This window comes from Bufo bufo, chromosome 2 (genome assembly GCF_905171765.1).
Source record: "Bufo bufo chromosome 2, aBufBuf1.1, whole genome shotgun sequence".
Taxonomy (NCBI): Eukaryota; Metazoa; Chordata; class Amphibia; order Anura; family Bufonidae; genus Bufo; species Bufo bufo.
The window spans coordinates 527,552,386-527,566,158 of NC_053390.1; positions in this window are offsets into that span (position 1 = coordinate 527,552,386).

The window sequence follows — 13,773 nt, forward strand, 5'->3', positions numbered from 1 at the left end:
GGTTGGGTTAGGCAGGGATAATAAAAGGAAAGTTAGTGGAAGTAAAAAAAAAAAAAAAAAAAATTCTGATTGCATCACCCTAATTCGGGTGTCTGGGGTCTCGCGATGATGATGAGCCCCCAAGGCGGCGGAGACGCCGCCAGGCGGAGCAAGGGGACCGCCATGATAGGGACCCTGTGGCCCACCCTAGTACGAGCAACTCTGGGGCTCGTACTAGTTTTCCGGCCCACCAGTTAAATCCACCGGAGCCCCCTGCCGGTGAACTTGTCTGGTATACCCCAGAGCAATTTGAGCCCGTGATTCCTGATTTTGTAGGCCAACCAGGAATCCAGATTTCCACAGTGGGCTTCACTGAATATGACTTTTTTAGTAATTTTTTCAGTGACCAACTGGTAAATCTAATGGTGGAGCAGACGAACCTGTACGCCCAACAGTTCGTTGCTCAACACCTGGGCTCCTTTTTGGCTAGGCCCGGTGGCTGGACGCCGGTCAGTGCAGCCGAGATGAGGACATTTTGGGGCCTCGTGCTGCATATGGGCCTAGTCAAGAAACCTAGTGTCAGGCATTACTGGAGTGGGGACATCCTCTACCAGACCACACTTTACAGTACGGCCATGACACGCTTCTGGTTTGAGGCCATCCGGAAATGCCTGCATTATGCAGATAATGCAACATGTCCCCCCCAGGTGATCCTGCCTAGTACCACCTGTACAAAATCAGGCCGGTCATCGATCACTTTGGGGCCAAATTTGTACAGGCCTATGTACCTGGAAGGAAGGTCGCGGTTGATGAGTCTCTCATTGCGTTCAAGGGGAGACTCATTTTCCGCCAGTATGTTCCCTCAAAGCGGGCGAGGTATGGCGTGAAGCTGTACAAACTTTGTGAGAGTACCTCAGGGTACACTTACAAGTTTCGTGTGTACGAGGGGCGAGATTCCCGTATTGAACCCCCAGAATGTACCCCCACTCTGGGTGTTAGCGGGAAACTTGTGTGGGACCTTATGCACCCACTGCTAGATAAGGGTTACCACCTGTACGTGGATAACTTTTATACTAGTATCCCCTTGTTCCAGTACCTTGCTGCCAGATCCACGTCCGCTTGTGGGACCGTGCAGAAAAATCAACGCGGCCTTCCTGCCCACCCCCTCCAGGTATCTATCCCCAGGTGTGAGACCCGTGCCATTACCACTGGAAACCTGTTGCTGGTCAGATATAAGGACAAGAGGGATGTCCTTGTACTGTCCACAATTCATGGTAACGGCATCACCCCTGTCCCTGGTGAGGTACCGCGGCAACGGTCCTCAAGCCTGATTGTATCGTCGACTACAATCGGTATATGGGAGGAGTTGATCTCTCTGATCAAGTCCTCAAGCCATATAATGCCATGCGCAAAACCCGGGCATGGTACAAAAAAGTTGCGGTCTACTTGGTGCAGGTTGCCTTGTACAACTCTTTTGTGCTGTCCCGGAGCGCTGGCAACACAGGGACATTCCTCCAGTTCTATGAGGCAGTCCTCAAGGCTCTGATCTTTTCGGACCGGGAAAGAGCAGGCCAGAGTACCTCGGGAACTGGAGGCACCTGGATCGTCCCTGGCCAACACTTTTCAGGAGTGGTCCCCCATACTGGAAAGAAGGGACAGACCCAAAAAAGGTGCAGAGTGTGTCACAGGAGGGGGATACGGAAGGACACCACTACTCAATGTGACACGTGCCCCGATCATCCGGGCCTCTGCATTATTGGTTGCTTCCGGGAGTACCACACTTCCATGGAGTACTAAATTTATATCCCAATTTAGCCACTGACAAACGGATAAAAAACTGGTTCTCACACATTTCAAAAATATTATTTAGTAAAACTAAAATAAATAAAAAAAGTAGACTTATTAGGTATCGCCGCATCCGTAATAATCTGCTCTATAAAAATACCCCTCCAACCCCTCAGATGAACACGGTAAAAAAAAAAAAACGGTGCAAAAAAAGGTATTTTTTTGTCACCTTACATCACAAAAATTGTAATAGCAAGCGATCAAAAAGTCATATGCCCCCCAAAATAGTGCCAATAAAACCGTCCTCTCATCCCGCAAAAAATGAGCCCCTACATAAGATAATCGGCTAAAAACAAACAAAAAAAATGACTCAGACTATGGAGATACTAAAATGTTTTTTTTTTCTTTGTAAAAAGATAATATAGTGTAAAACATAAATAAATAAAAAGTAGACATATTAGGTATCGCCGCGTCCGTAAGAATCTGCTCTATAAAAATCCCCCCCCCCCAACCCCTTTAGATGAACACGGCAAATTTTCCATGTTAATCCATTTTTTTCCACTAACAAAGCAAGGGTTAACAGCTAAACAAAACTTAACATTTATTACCCTCATACTGCAGTTTACAGAAACACCCATATGTGGTCGTAAACTGCTGTATGACCAAACGGCAGGGCGCAGAAGGAAAGGAATGCCGTATGGTTTCTGGAAGGCAGATTTTGATAGCCTTTTTTTTGGCACCATGTCCCATTTGAAGCCCCCCTGATGCACCCCTAGAGTAAAAACTCCATAAAAGTGACCCCATCTAAGAAACTACACCCCTCTAGGTATTCAAAACTGATTTTACAAACGTTGTTAACCCTTTAGGTGTTCCACAAGAGTTATTGGCAAATGGAGATGAAATTTCAGAATTTCTATTTCTAGTAACCTTGCCTCACAAAAATGTAATATAGATAAACCAAAAATCATATGTACCCTAAAAATAGTCCCAACAAAACTGCCACCTTATCCCGTAGTTTCCAAAATGGGGTAACTTTTATGGAGTTTCTACTCTAGGGGTGCATCAGGGGGCTTCAAATGGGACATGGTGTAAATAAACCAGTCCAGCAAAATCTGTCTTCCAAAAACCACACGGCGCATCTTTCCCTCTACGCCCTACTGTGTGCCCGTACAGTAGTTTACGGCCACATATGGGGTGTTTCTGTAAACTACGGAATCGGGGCAATAAATATAGCATTTTGTTTGGCTGTTAACCCTTGCTTTGTTACTGAAAAAAATGGATTAAAATGGAAAATTTGCCAAAAAATTTAAATTCTGAAATGTTATCTCCATTTGCCATTAACTCTTGTGGAACACCTAAAGGGTAAACAACGTTTGTAAAATCAGTTTTGAATAGCTTGAGGGGTGTAGTTTCTAGAATTGGGTGGTTTCTATTATGTAAGCCTCACAAAGTGACTTCAGACCTGAACTGGTCCCTAAAAATTGGGTTTTTGAAAATTTCTGAAAAATGTCAAGATTTGCTTCTAAATTTCTAAGTCTTGTAACATCTCCAAAATATTAAAAATCATTCCCAAAATGATCAAAACATGAAGTAGACATATGGGGACTGTAAAGTAATAACTATTTTTGGAGTTATTACTATGTATTATAGAAGTAGAAAAATTGCAATTTTTTTTACAAAATTTTGCTAAATTTGGTATTTTTTTCATAAATAAAAATGATTTTTTTTTTAACTTCATTTTACCACTGTCATGAAGTACAATATGTGATGAAAAAACTATCTCAGAATGGCCTGGATAAGTAAAAGCGTTTTAAAGTTATCACCACTTAAATTGACACTGGTCAGATTTGCAAAAAATGCAAGGTGAAATAAGGCTGTGTCCTTAAGGAGTTAAATTGCACACTGACCAATCCAGATGTTGAATATTGCAGAAATTTTTATTTTTTTTTGTAACAGAATATGAAACCTGTATATATATTAAACTTGAATTTAACACTTGCAGATCAGGAAAATACTGTTTTTTGACAAAAAAGTGTGTTTTTCAAACCCCAGAAAATGATGGGTGTATTTCTAGCTTAAATTGCACACTGACTAAGGCCTCATGCACACGACCGTTGTGTGCACCCGTGACCGTTGTGCCGTTTTCCGTTTTTTTTCGCGGACCCATTGACTTTCAATGGGTCCGTGGAAAAATCGCAAAATGCACCGTTTTGCAGCCGCATCCGTGATCCGTGTTTCCTGGCCGTGAAAAAAATATGACCTGTCCTATTTTTTTCACGGCCAACGGTTCACGGACCCATTCAAGTCAATGGGTCCGTGAAAGAACACGGATGCACACAAGATTGGCATCCGTGTCCGTGATCCGTGGCCGTAGGTTAGTTTTTATACAGACGGATCCGAAGATCCGTCTGCATAAAAGCTTTTTCATAGCTGAGTTTTCACGAAGTGAAAACTCAGAACCGACAGTATATTCTAACACAGAGGCGCTCCCATGGTGATGGGGACGCTTCAGGTTAGAATATACTAACAGAACTGTGTACATGACTGCCCCCTGCTGCCTGGAAGGTGCTGCCAGGCAGCAGGGGGCAGCCCCCCCCCTGTAGTTAACACATTGGTGGCCAGTGTGGCTGGCCCCCCCCTCCCTCCCCTGTAGTTAACTCATTGGTGGCCAGTGCGGCCGGCCCCCCCCTCCCCTGTAGTTAACTCATTGGTGGCCAGTGGGCCCCCCACCCTGTAGTTAACTCATTGGTGGCCAGTGGGCCCCCCCTCCCCTGTAGTTAACTCATTGGTGGCCAGTGCGGCCGGCCCCCCTCCCTCCCCTGTAGTTAACTCGTTGGTGGCCAGTGGGCCTTCTCCCCTCCCTCCCCCTCCTAATTAAAATCTCCCCCCTATCATTGGTGGCAGCGGAGTGTACCGATCGGAGTCCCAGTTTAATCGCTGGGGCTCCAATCGGTAACCATGGCAACCAGGACGCTACTGCAGTCCCGGTTGCCATGGTTACTTAGCAATTTGTAGAACCATTATACTTACCTGCGAGCTGCGATGGTCTGCGTCCGGTCGGGAGCTCCTCCTACTGGTAAGTGACAGGTCCGGCCGGGAGCTCCTCCTACTGGTAAGTGACAGGTCCTGTCACTTACCAGTAGGAGGAGCTCCCGGCCGGACCTGTCACTTACCAGTAGGAGGAGCTCCCGACCGGACGCAGACCATCGCAGCTCGCAGGTAAGTATAATGGTTCTACAAATTGCTAAGTAACCATGGCAACCGGGACTGCAGTAGCATCCTGGTTGCCATGGTTACCTATCGGAGCCCCAGCGATTAAACTGGGACTCCGATCGGTACACTCCGCTGCCACCAATGATAGGGGGGAGATTTTAATTAGGAGGGGGAGGGAGGGGAGAAGGCCCACTGGCCACCAACGAGTTAACTACAGGGGAGAGAGGGGGGCCGGCCACACTGGCCACCAATGAGTTAACTACAGGGGAGGGAGGGGGGCCGGCCACACTGGCCACCAATGAGTTAACTACAGGGGAGGGGGGGCCCACTGGCCACCAATGAGTTAACTACAGGGGGGGGCCCACTGGCCACCAATGAGTTAACTACAGGGGAGGGAGGGGGGGCCGGCCACACTGGCCACCAATGTGTTAACTACAGGGGGGGCTGCCCCCTGCTGCCTGGCAGCACCTGCCAGGCAGCAGGGGGCAGTCATTTACACAGTTCTTTTAGTGCATTCTAACCTGAAGCGTCCCCATCACCATGGGAACGCCTCTGTGTTAGAATATACTGTCGGATTTGAGTTTCACGATGTAACTCAAATCCGACGGTATATTCTAACATAGAGGCGTTCCCATGGTGATGGGGACGCTTCAAGTTAAAATATACCATCGGATTGGAGAAAACTCAGATCCGATGGTATATTAACTCCTGACTTTACATTGAAAGTCAATGGGGGACGGATCCGTTTAAATTGCACCATATTGTGTCAACGTCAAACGGATCCGTCCCCATTGACTTGCATTGTAATTCAGGACGGATCCGTTTGGCTCCGCACGGCCAGGCGGACACCAAAACGACTTTTTTTTCATGTCCGTGGATCCTCCAAAAATCAAGGAAGACCCACGGACGAAAAAACGGTCACGGATCACGGAAAAACGGAACCCCGTTTTGCGGACCACAAAAAAATACGGTCGTGTGCATGAGGCCTAATCCCGATGTTGTAGATTGCCCAAAAAAAAGGTGATTTGCAATGTCCCAAAAGCTCAGAAGTAGTGCTGGTGCACTGAGCTTGAATAAAATGTCCGCCACCGCCGCCCACCTAAGGCCTCATGCACACGACCGTTGTTGTGTTCCGCTCCGCAAAATGGGGTTCCGTTGTTCCGTTTCCGTTTTTGTTTCCGTGTGTCTTCCTTTATTTTTGGAGGATCACCAGACCTAAAGGAAAGTAAAAAAAAATCTAAGACAGGTTTGCCATGCAAATGATAGGAAAAAAACGGACACGGACGCGGATGACAATCTTGTGTGCCTCCGTGTTTTTTAGCGGTCCCATTGACTTGAATGGGTCCGCAAAACGTTTTCCACGAAAATAATAGGACAGGTTATATTTTTTTGACAGACTGGAACCACGGATCACGGACGCGGATGACAAACGGTGCATTAGCCGAGTTTTCAATAGACCCATTGAAAGTCAATGGGTCCGCAGAAAATCACGAAAAACAGAACAACGGACACGGAATAAAATAACGGTCGTGTGCATGAGGCCTAACTAACAGAATTACAAAATTATTATTTTTTTTGGTCAATGGGCTTAGGGCAGGGTAAAACAATAGTGCCCTGCACCCACACAATTTTTTCTAGGTAGATCGCTGAGTTAGATTCTCTCCTATTCTCTCCCTGAAATCACAAGTCCAGCAGCATCCTCTCCCTACACTTGTAACAGCAGAGTGACGTGCAGCGCTACGTGACTCCAGCTTATATAGAGGCTGGGTCACATGCTGCTCTGGCCAATCACAGCCATGCCATAAGTAGGCATGGCTGTGATGGCTTCTAAGGTCAGACAGTTAACCGCTTGTTGATTTCAAAAAGCGCCAAGAAAGCGCCGAACACCGAACCCGAACTTTTACTGAAATGTTCGGGTCCGGGGTCCAAAAATCCTAAAGTTCGGTACGAACCCGAACTTTACAGTTTGGGTTCGCTCAACCCTACTTAAAAGGACTTTTGGGTCTCTAACACCTTTCAACACTAAACCCTGCCTAAAAAAAAAAAAAAAAAAAAATTCCTGTCCCTACACTATCTGTCCCTTCTACTGCAGAAGCACCCGATGACGCATTTAGGCCAGCCAATCACTGTAATGCCAGTAACCAACATGGCTACGGCATTACAGTGAGTGCAAGGACTTCCCCGCACGTTTATTGCCTGCGTAGTACACGTGGTGTTCGGCCGAGCATGCTTGCCCAACACTAATGCTGACCAATGAAGAAAGTTAGACATCAAAGTCAAATATCACTTGAATTTGTCTCCTAGCTAGGGTTTAAAAAAATTATATACGGCACAAAAAAAATAATTATATACTGCACAAAAAAAATAATTATATACTGCACAAAAAAAAAATTATATACTGCACAAAAAAATAAAGGGAACACAAAAATAACACATCCTAGATATGAATTAATTAAATATTCTTCTGAAATACTTTGTTCTTTACATAGTTGAATGTGCTGACAACAAAATCACACAAAAATAAAAAAATGGAAATCAAATTTTTCAACCCATGGGGGTCTGGATTTGGAGTCACCCTCAAAATTAAAGTGGAAAAACACACTACAGGCTGATCTAACTTTGATGTAATGTCCTTAAAACAAGTCAAAATGAGGCTCAGTAGTGTGTGTGGCCTCCACGTGCCTGTATGACCTCCCTACAACGCCTGTGCATGCTCCTGATGAGGTGGCGGACTGTCTCCTGAGGGATCTCCTCCCAGACCTGGACTAAAGCATCTGCCAACTCCTGGACAGTCTGTGGTGCAACGTCACGTTGGTGGATAGAGCGAGACATGATGTCCCAGATATGCTCAATTGGATTCAGGTCTGGGGAACAGGCGGGCCAGTCCATAGCATTAATGCCTTCGTCTTGCAGGAACTGCTGACACACTCCAGCCACATGAGGTCTAGCATTGTCTTGCATTAGGAGGAACCCAGGGCCAACCGCACCAGCATATGGTCTCACAAGGGGTCTGAGGATCTCATCTCGGTACCTAATGGCAGTCAGGCTACCTCTGGCGAGCACATGGAGGGCTGTGCGGCCCTCCAAAGAAATGCCACCCCACACCATTACTGACCCAATGCCAAACCGGTCATGCTGGAGGATGTTGCAGGCAGCAGAACGTTCTCCACGGCGTCTCAAGACTCTGTCACGTCTGTCACATGTGCTCAGTGTGAACCTGCTTTCATCTGTGAAGAGCACAGGGCGCCAGTGGCGAATTTGCCAATATTGGTGTTCTCTGGAAAATGCCAAACGTCCTGCACGGTGTTGGGCTGTAAGCACAACCCCCACCTGTGGACGTCGGGCCCTCATATCACCCTCATGGAGTCTGTTTCTGACCGTTTGAGCAGACACATGCACATTTGTGGCCTGCTGGAGGTCATTTTGCAGGGCTCTGGCAGTGCTCCTCCTGTTCCTCCTTGCACAAAGGCGGAGGTAGCGGTCCTGCTGCTGGGTTGTTGCGGTCCTACGGCCTCCTCCACGTCTCCTGATGTACTGGCCTGTCTCCTGGTAGCGCCTCCATGCTCTGGACACTACGCTGACAGACACAGCAAACCTTCTTGCCACAGCTCGCATTGATGTGCCATCCTGGATAAGCTGCACTACCTGAGCCACTTGTGTGGGTTGTAGACTCCGTCTCATGCTACCACTAGAGTGAAAGCACCGCCAGCATTCAAAAGTGACCAAAACATCAGCCAGGAAGCATAGGAACTGAGAAGTGATCTGTGGTCACCACCTGCAGAACCACTCCTTTATTGGGGGTGTCTTGCTAATTGCCTATAATTTCCACCTGTTGTCTATCCAATTTGCACAACAGCATGTGAAATTGATTGTCACTCAGTGTTGCTTCCTAAGTGGACAGTTTGATTTCACAGAAGTGTGATTGACTTGGAGTTACATTGTGTTGTTTAAGTGTTCCCTTTATTTTTTTGAGCAGTGTATATTAGATATACCAAAAATTGGCGTATATCTGTTGCAGATTCGGTCACAAAGGGGATTTGTAGCAGAATCGGAAATTTTTCCCTGCTCACGTCAGGTCTAAAAATGGGGGAGTGCCGGCCGGCTTGTCTCATTTATCATTTTTAGGTCCGATTTAGGCGCATCATGCATGAGCGCAAGGGACCCGGCCTCTAAAATGCTGGTCTTAATATATGATCAGATATTTTTTAGGTTTCTATTTGGCTTTGAACCCAATAACCTCCTGTTCACAAGGCAGAAACCTTACCTTTTGAGCTAAAGGCTCATCTATAGCTGTAATTGTTCTTGCAAATAATTAAAATGACAATTTTTTCATCAGCATTTCAGAAACGTAAAATGCCTATTATTGCAACTGTACATACCATAGAGCTATAGGCTCGGCTATAGTCAACTAAAGACTTTCTTTGACTATGTGATTTAGCATGCAAATACACAGTATATCTATAACTCATTCTGACTTTGATCCTGACCTGTGAAGAAAGTCAGACATCAAAGTCAAACTCAGATGTCAGAGTCAATTATCAAAGTCAGGTGTCAGAGACAAGTGTCAGTCAGGTATCAGGGTGAGTATTTTGCCTCAAACTTTCTATTTTGATGTTTGCTATGATATTGACCATGTCCTAAAATTACACTGTAAAATGAACACTGTAGGATAGACAGTTTTCTCTGACTCTATAAAAACAATTGGTAGGCTTATTTTAAGATAGAATTTTACACCAGAATTGTGCTGCAATCTGTGTGCAAAATATTGCTTTAGGCCTCTTTAATGCCAAGCCATATCCTGCTAATCCTTGCCCTCTTTTTGAGCAAGTCATAAAAATTGTTGAAACCCTAGTCAAAAACCTGCAAGGACATAGAGGGTGCATTTATTAAGAGTGGAAGATTTCCCACAATTATTAAAAAGAGTAAATCTCTTAATAATTTTGGTACATCTGGGCACCAGAGCTGAAATTTAAACCAGTAAAAGAGCTGCTATAGATTTCAAGCACAGTTTAGTCTTCGACATTTTCCTAGGGTAGATTATGATGAATGTGCTGGACCAGCTATGCCTGCCTGGCCCTGCTCCACCTAATCCCTGTCCACTTCGGAATAGTGATCAGCAGGAATGAAAACTCACAAATAAAGTCACAAACTTTTCCGCAAGCAGGGCGTGTGCCAAACTTTGAAGCCATATTTGTGTTATAAAGTGTTTGACAAGTGTTTTTCAAGAAAATCATGCAGCAAACAAAAATATATTAGAATGCAACACCACGGGACACCACCAGAGATTGCTCCCAGTCCAACAAAATGAGAGTTGAGCGACCAGTACAGGCTGAGTATGATAATATAAAACATTGGCTGGAAGATAAGGGGTCCATACCGAACTTCCTGGGATCCAGCCATTTTGATAGGCTGCAGTAGTAGAAGTAGCAAGTCGTAAAAATCTGTGTAGGAGGCATTATACAATTTGTAAGGTAAACGGCATCCATCTTAGTACGTCCTTGAACACTTCCTCATACAGTTCAGTGGGTTAACCAGAAACTTTCCAAACATAGGCAGCACATGGTGATAAGCTTTCTCATTAAGGACCTAGAGAAAGAAAGAAATGCACAGACTCAGGGTTGTTTTTCCAACTTTATGGTGGTGGATTGCATTGCTTAATTGTTTAATTACTCATTAACTCTGATAGTAACTATGGGACAATAATCCATTTGTATTCTGCTGCTGCATATTTCAGATTATATTCTTTTGATTACAAAATGTACAACTGTTTATTCTGAAATAAATATGTTGTTGCCAAAGCAGGAGTGTAATGAAAGATATGTTTTAGCATTTTCTTATTAGGCCTCATGCACACGACCGTTCCGCAAACCACGGATCTGCAAAAAACGGAAGCCGCCCATGTGCCTTCTGCAAATTGCAGAACGGAACGGGCGGCCCATTGTAGAAATGCCTATTCTTGTCCGCAAAACGGACAAGAATAGGACATGTTCAATTTTTTTTGCGGGGCCACGGAACGGAGTAACTGATGCGGATAGCACTCGGAGTGCTGTCTGCATATTTTGCGGCCTCATTGAAGAGAATGGGTCCGCATCAGAGCCGCAAAAACGGCGGCTCGGATGCGGAACCAAACAACGGTCATGTGCATGAGGCCTTACAGGAACACTACAAATTGAATCCGAACAAATGAAAAGAACAACAGCCTTTAATGTAGATGGTTGTGAGTTCAAATCCTGGCAGAAACATTTAAAACAATAAAGTGTAAATAAGACTTAACACCTTAGGCTACTTTCACACTAGCATTTTTTGCGTATCCGTCATGGATCTGCAAAAACGCTTCTGTTACAATAATACAACCGCATGCATCCGTCATGAACAGATCCGGTTGTATTATGTCTTCAATAGCCATAACGGATCCGTCTTGAACACTATTGAAAGTCAATGGGGGACAGATCCGTTTTCTATTGTGCCAATAGAAAACGGATCCGTCCGCCATTGACTTACATTGTGTGCCAGGACGGATCCGTCTTGCTCCGCACCAGATCGCAGACAGAAAAGCGTTTTGGTGTCCGCCTCCAGAGAGGAATGGTGACTGAACGGAGGCAAACTGATGCATTCTGAGAGGATCCTTTTCCATTCAGAATGCATTGGGGCAAAACGGATCCGTTTTGGACCGCTTTTCATTGCCCTGAACGGATCTCACAAACGGAAAGCCAAAACACTAGTGTGAAAGTAGCCTTAGGCTGAGTTCACACGGGCAAGATTTCTGCGCGGGTGCAATGCGTGAGGTGAACGCATTGCACACGCACTGAATCCTGACCCATTCACTTCTATGGGGCTGTGCACATGAGCGGTGATTTTCACACATCACTTATGCGTTGAGTGAAAATCGCAGCATGCTCTATATAGTGTGTTTATCACGCAACGCAGGCCCCATAGAAGTGAATGGGGCTGAGAGAAAATCGCAAGCATCCGCAAGCAAGTGCGGATGCGGTGCGTTTTTCACGCATGGTTGCTAAGATGACAGTCTATTCACTGTATTATTTTCCCTTATAACATGGTTATAAGGGAAAATAATAGCATTCTTTAATACAGAATGCTTAGTAGAAGGTCAATTGAGGGTTAAAAAATAAAAAAAAATATTAACTCACCTCCTCCTCTTGATCGCGTAGTTGCCGATCTCTTCTTACTTCTTTAATCATGAGCTGCCGGCTAAAAGACCTGTGGTGACGTCACATCACATGGTACAATCACATGGTCCATCACCATGGTGATGGACCATGTTATTGGACCATGTGATGAGCTCAGTGACGTCACCACAGGTCCTTTGACAGGTCCTCAAGAAAGAACAGGAGACCGGCAGCTACGCGATCAATTGGAGCAGGTGAGTTAATTTAATTTAATTTTTTAACCCTCAATTGACCTTCTACTAAGCATTCTGTATTAAAGAATGCTATTATTTTCCCTTATAACCATGTTATAAGGGAAAATAATTACATCTACACACCACCGAACCCAAACCTGAACTTCATTGAAGAAGTTCAGGTCTGGGTACCACATTCAGGTTTTTATCACGCGCGTGCAAAACGCATTGCACCCGCGTGATAAAAACTAAACAACGGAACGTTGTGTCACTTTATGTGGTAATAACTTCGGAATGCTTTTACTTATCCAAGCCATCCTGAGATCGTTTTCTCGCGACACATTGTACTTCATGATAGTAAAAAAAATTGTCGCTATAATTCACCTTTATTTATAAAAAAATCTTAAATTTACAGAAAATTTGGAAAAATTAGCAATTTTCAAAATTTGAATTTCTCTGCTAGTGATACATCATAAGAGAGTTATTACCTTACATTCCCTATGTGTCCACTTTCATTTTTGCATCATTTTGTAAACCCCATTGTAGAAACTACACCCCTCAAGTTATTCAAAACAGATTTTACAAACTTTTTTAACCCTTTAGGTGTTCCACAAGAATTAAAGGAGATGACATTTTTAAAATTCACTTTTTTTGGCAGATTCTCCATTTTTATTCATTTTTTCCTGTAACATATCAAGGGTTAACAGCCAAATAAAACTCAATATTTATTACTCTGATTCTGCAGTTTACAGAAACACCCCATATGTGATCGTAAACTGCTGTACGGGAACATGGCAGAGCGCACAATTTTAGAAAGAAAAGCAATCATGTTTTTATGTCTCCATTTTCAGAAAGCCAAATCTATTTTTATTTTTTGGGCGATTGCCTTAGTTAGGGTCTCATTTTTTGCGGGATGAGATGACTGTTTGATTGGTACTATTTTGGGGTACATAGTACTTTTTGATTGTTTGGTATTACACTTTTTGTGATTTATGATGACAAAATAATTTTTGGGAGCGGTTTTTATTTATTTACGGTGTTCACCAGACGGGTTAGCTCATGTGATATTTTTATAGAGCAGGTTGTTACGGATGCGTCGATACATAATATGTTTGTTTTTTTAAATATATCTTGGTTTTAACCAATAAAAGCATTTTTGAAACAAAAAAATATTGTTTTTATGTCTCCATTTTATTTATTTTTTGGCCGATTGTCATATGTAGGGTCTCTTTTTTTGCGGCATGAGATGACAGTTTGATTGGTATTATTTTTGGGTATATACTGCTTTTTGGTCGCTTGGTATTACACTTTTTGAGATGTAAGGTGATAAAAAATAGCTTTTTGGCACAGTTTTTTTTTTTTTTTTTTTACGGTGTTCACCAGACAGGTTACCTCATGTGATATTTTTATAGAACAGGTCGTTACAGACATGGAGA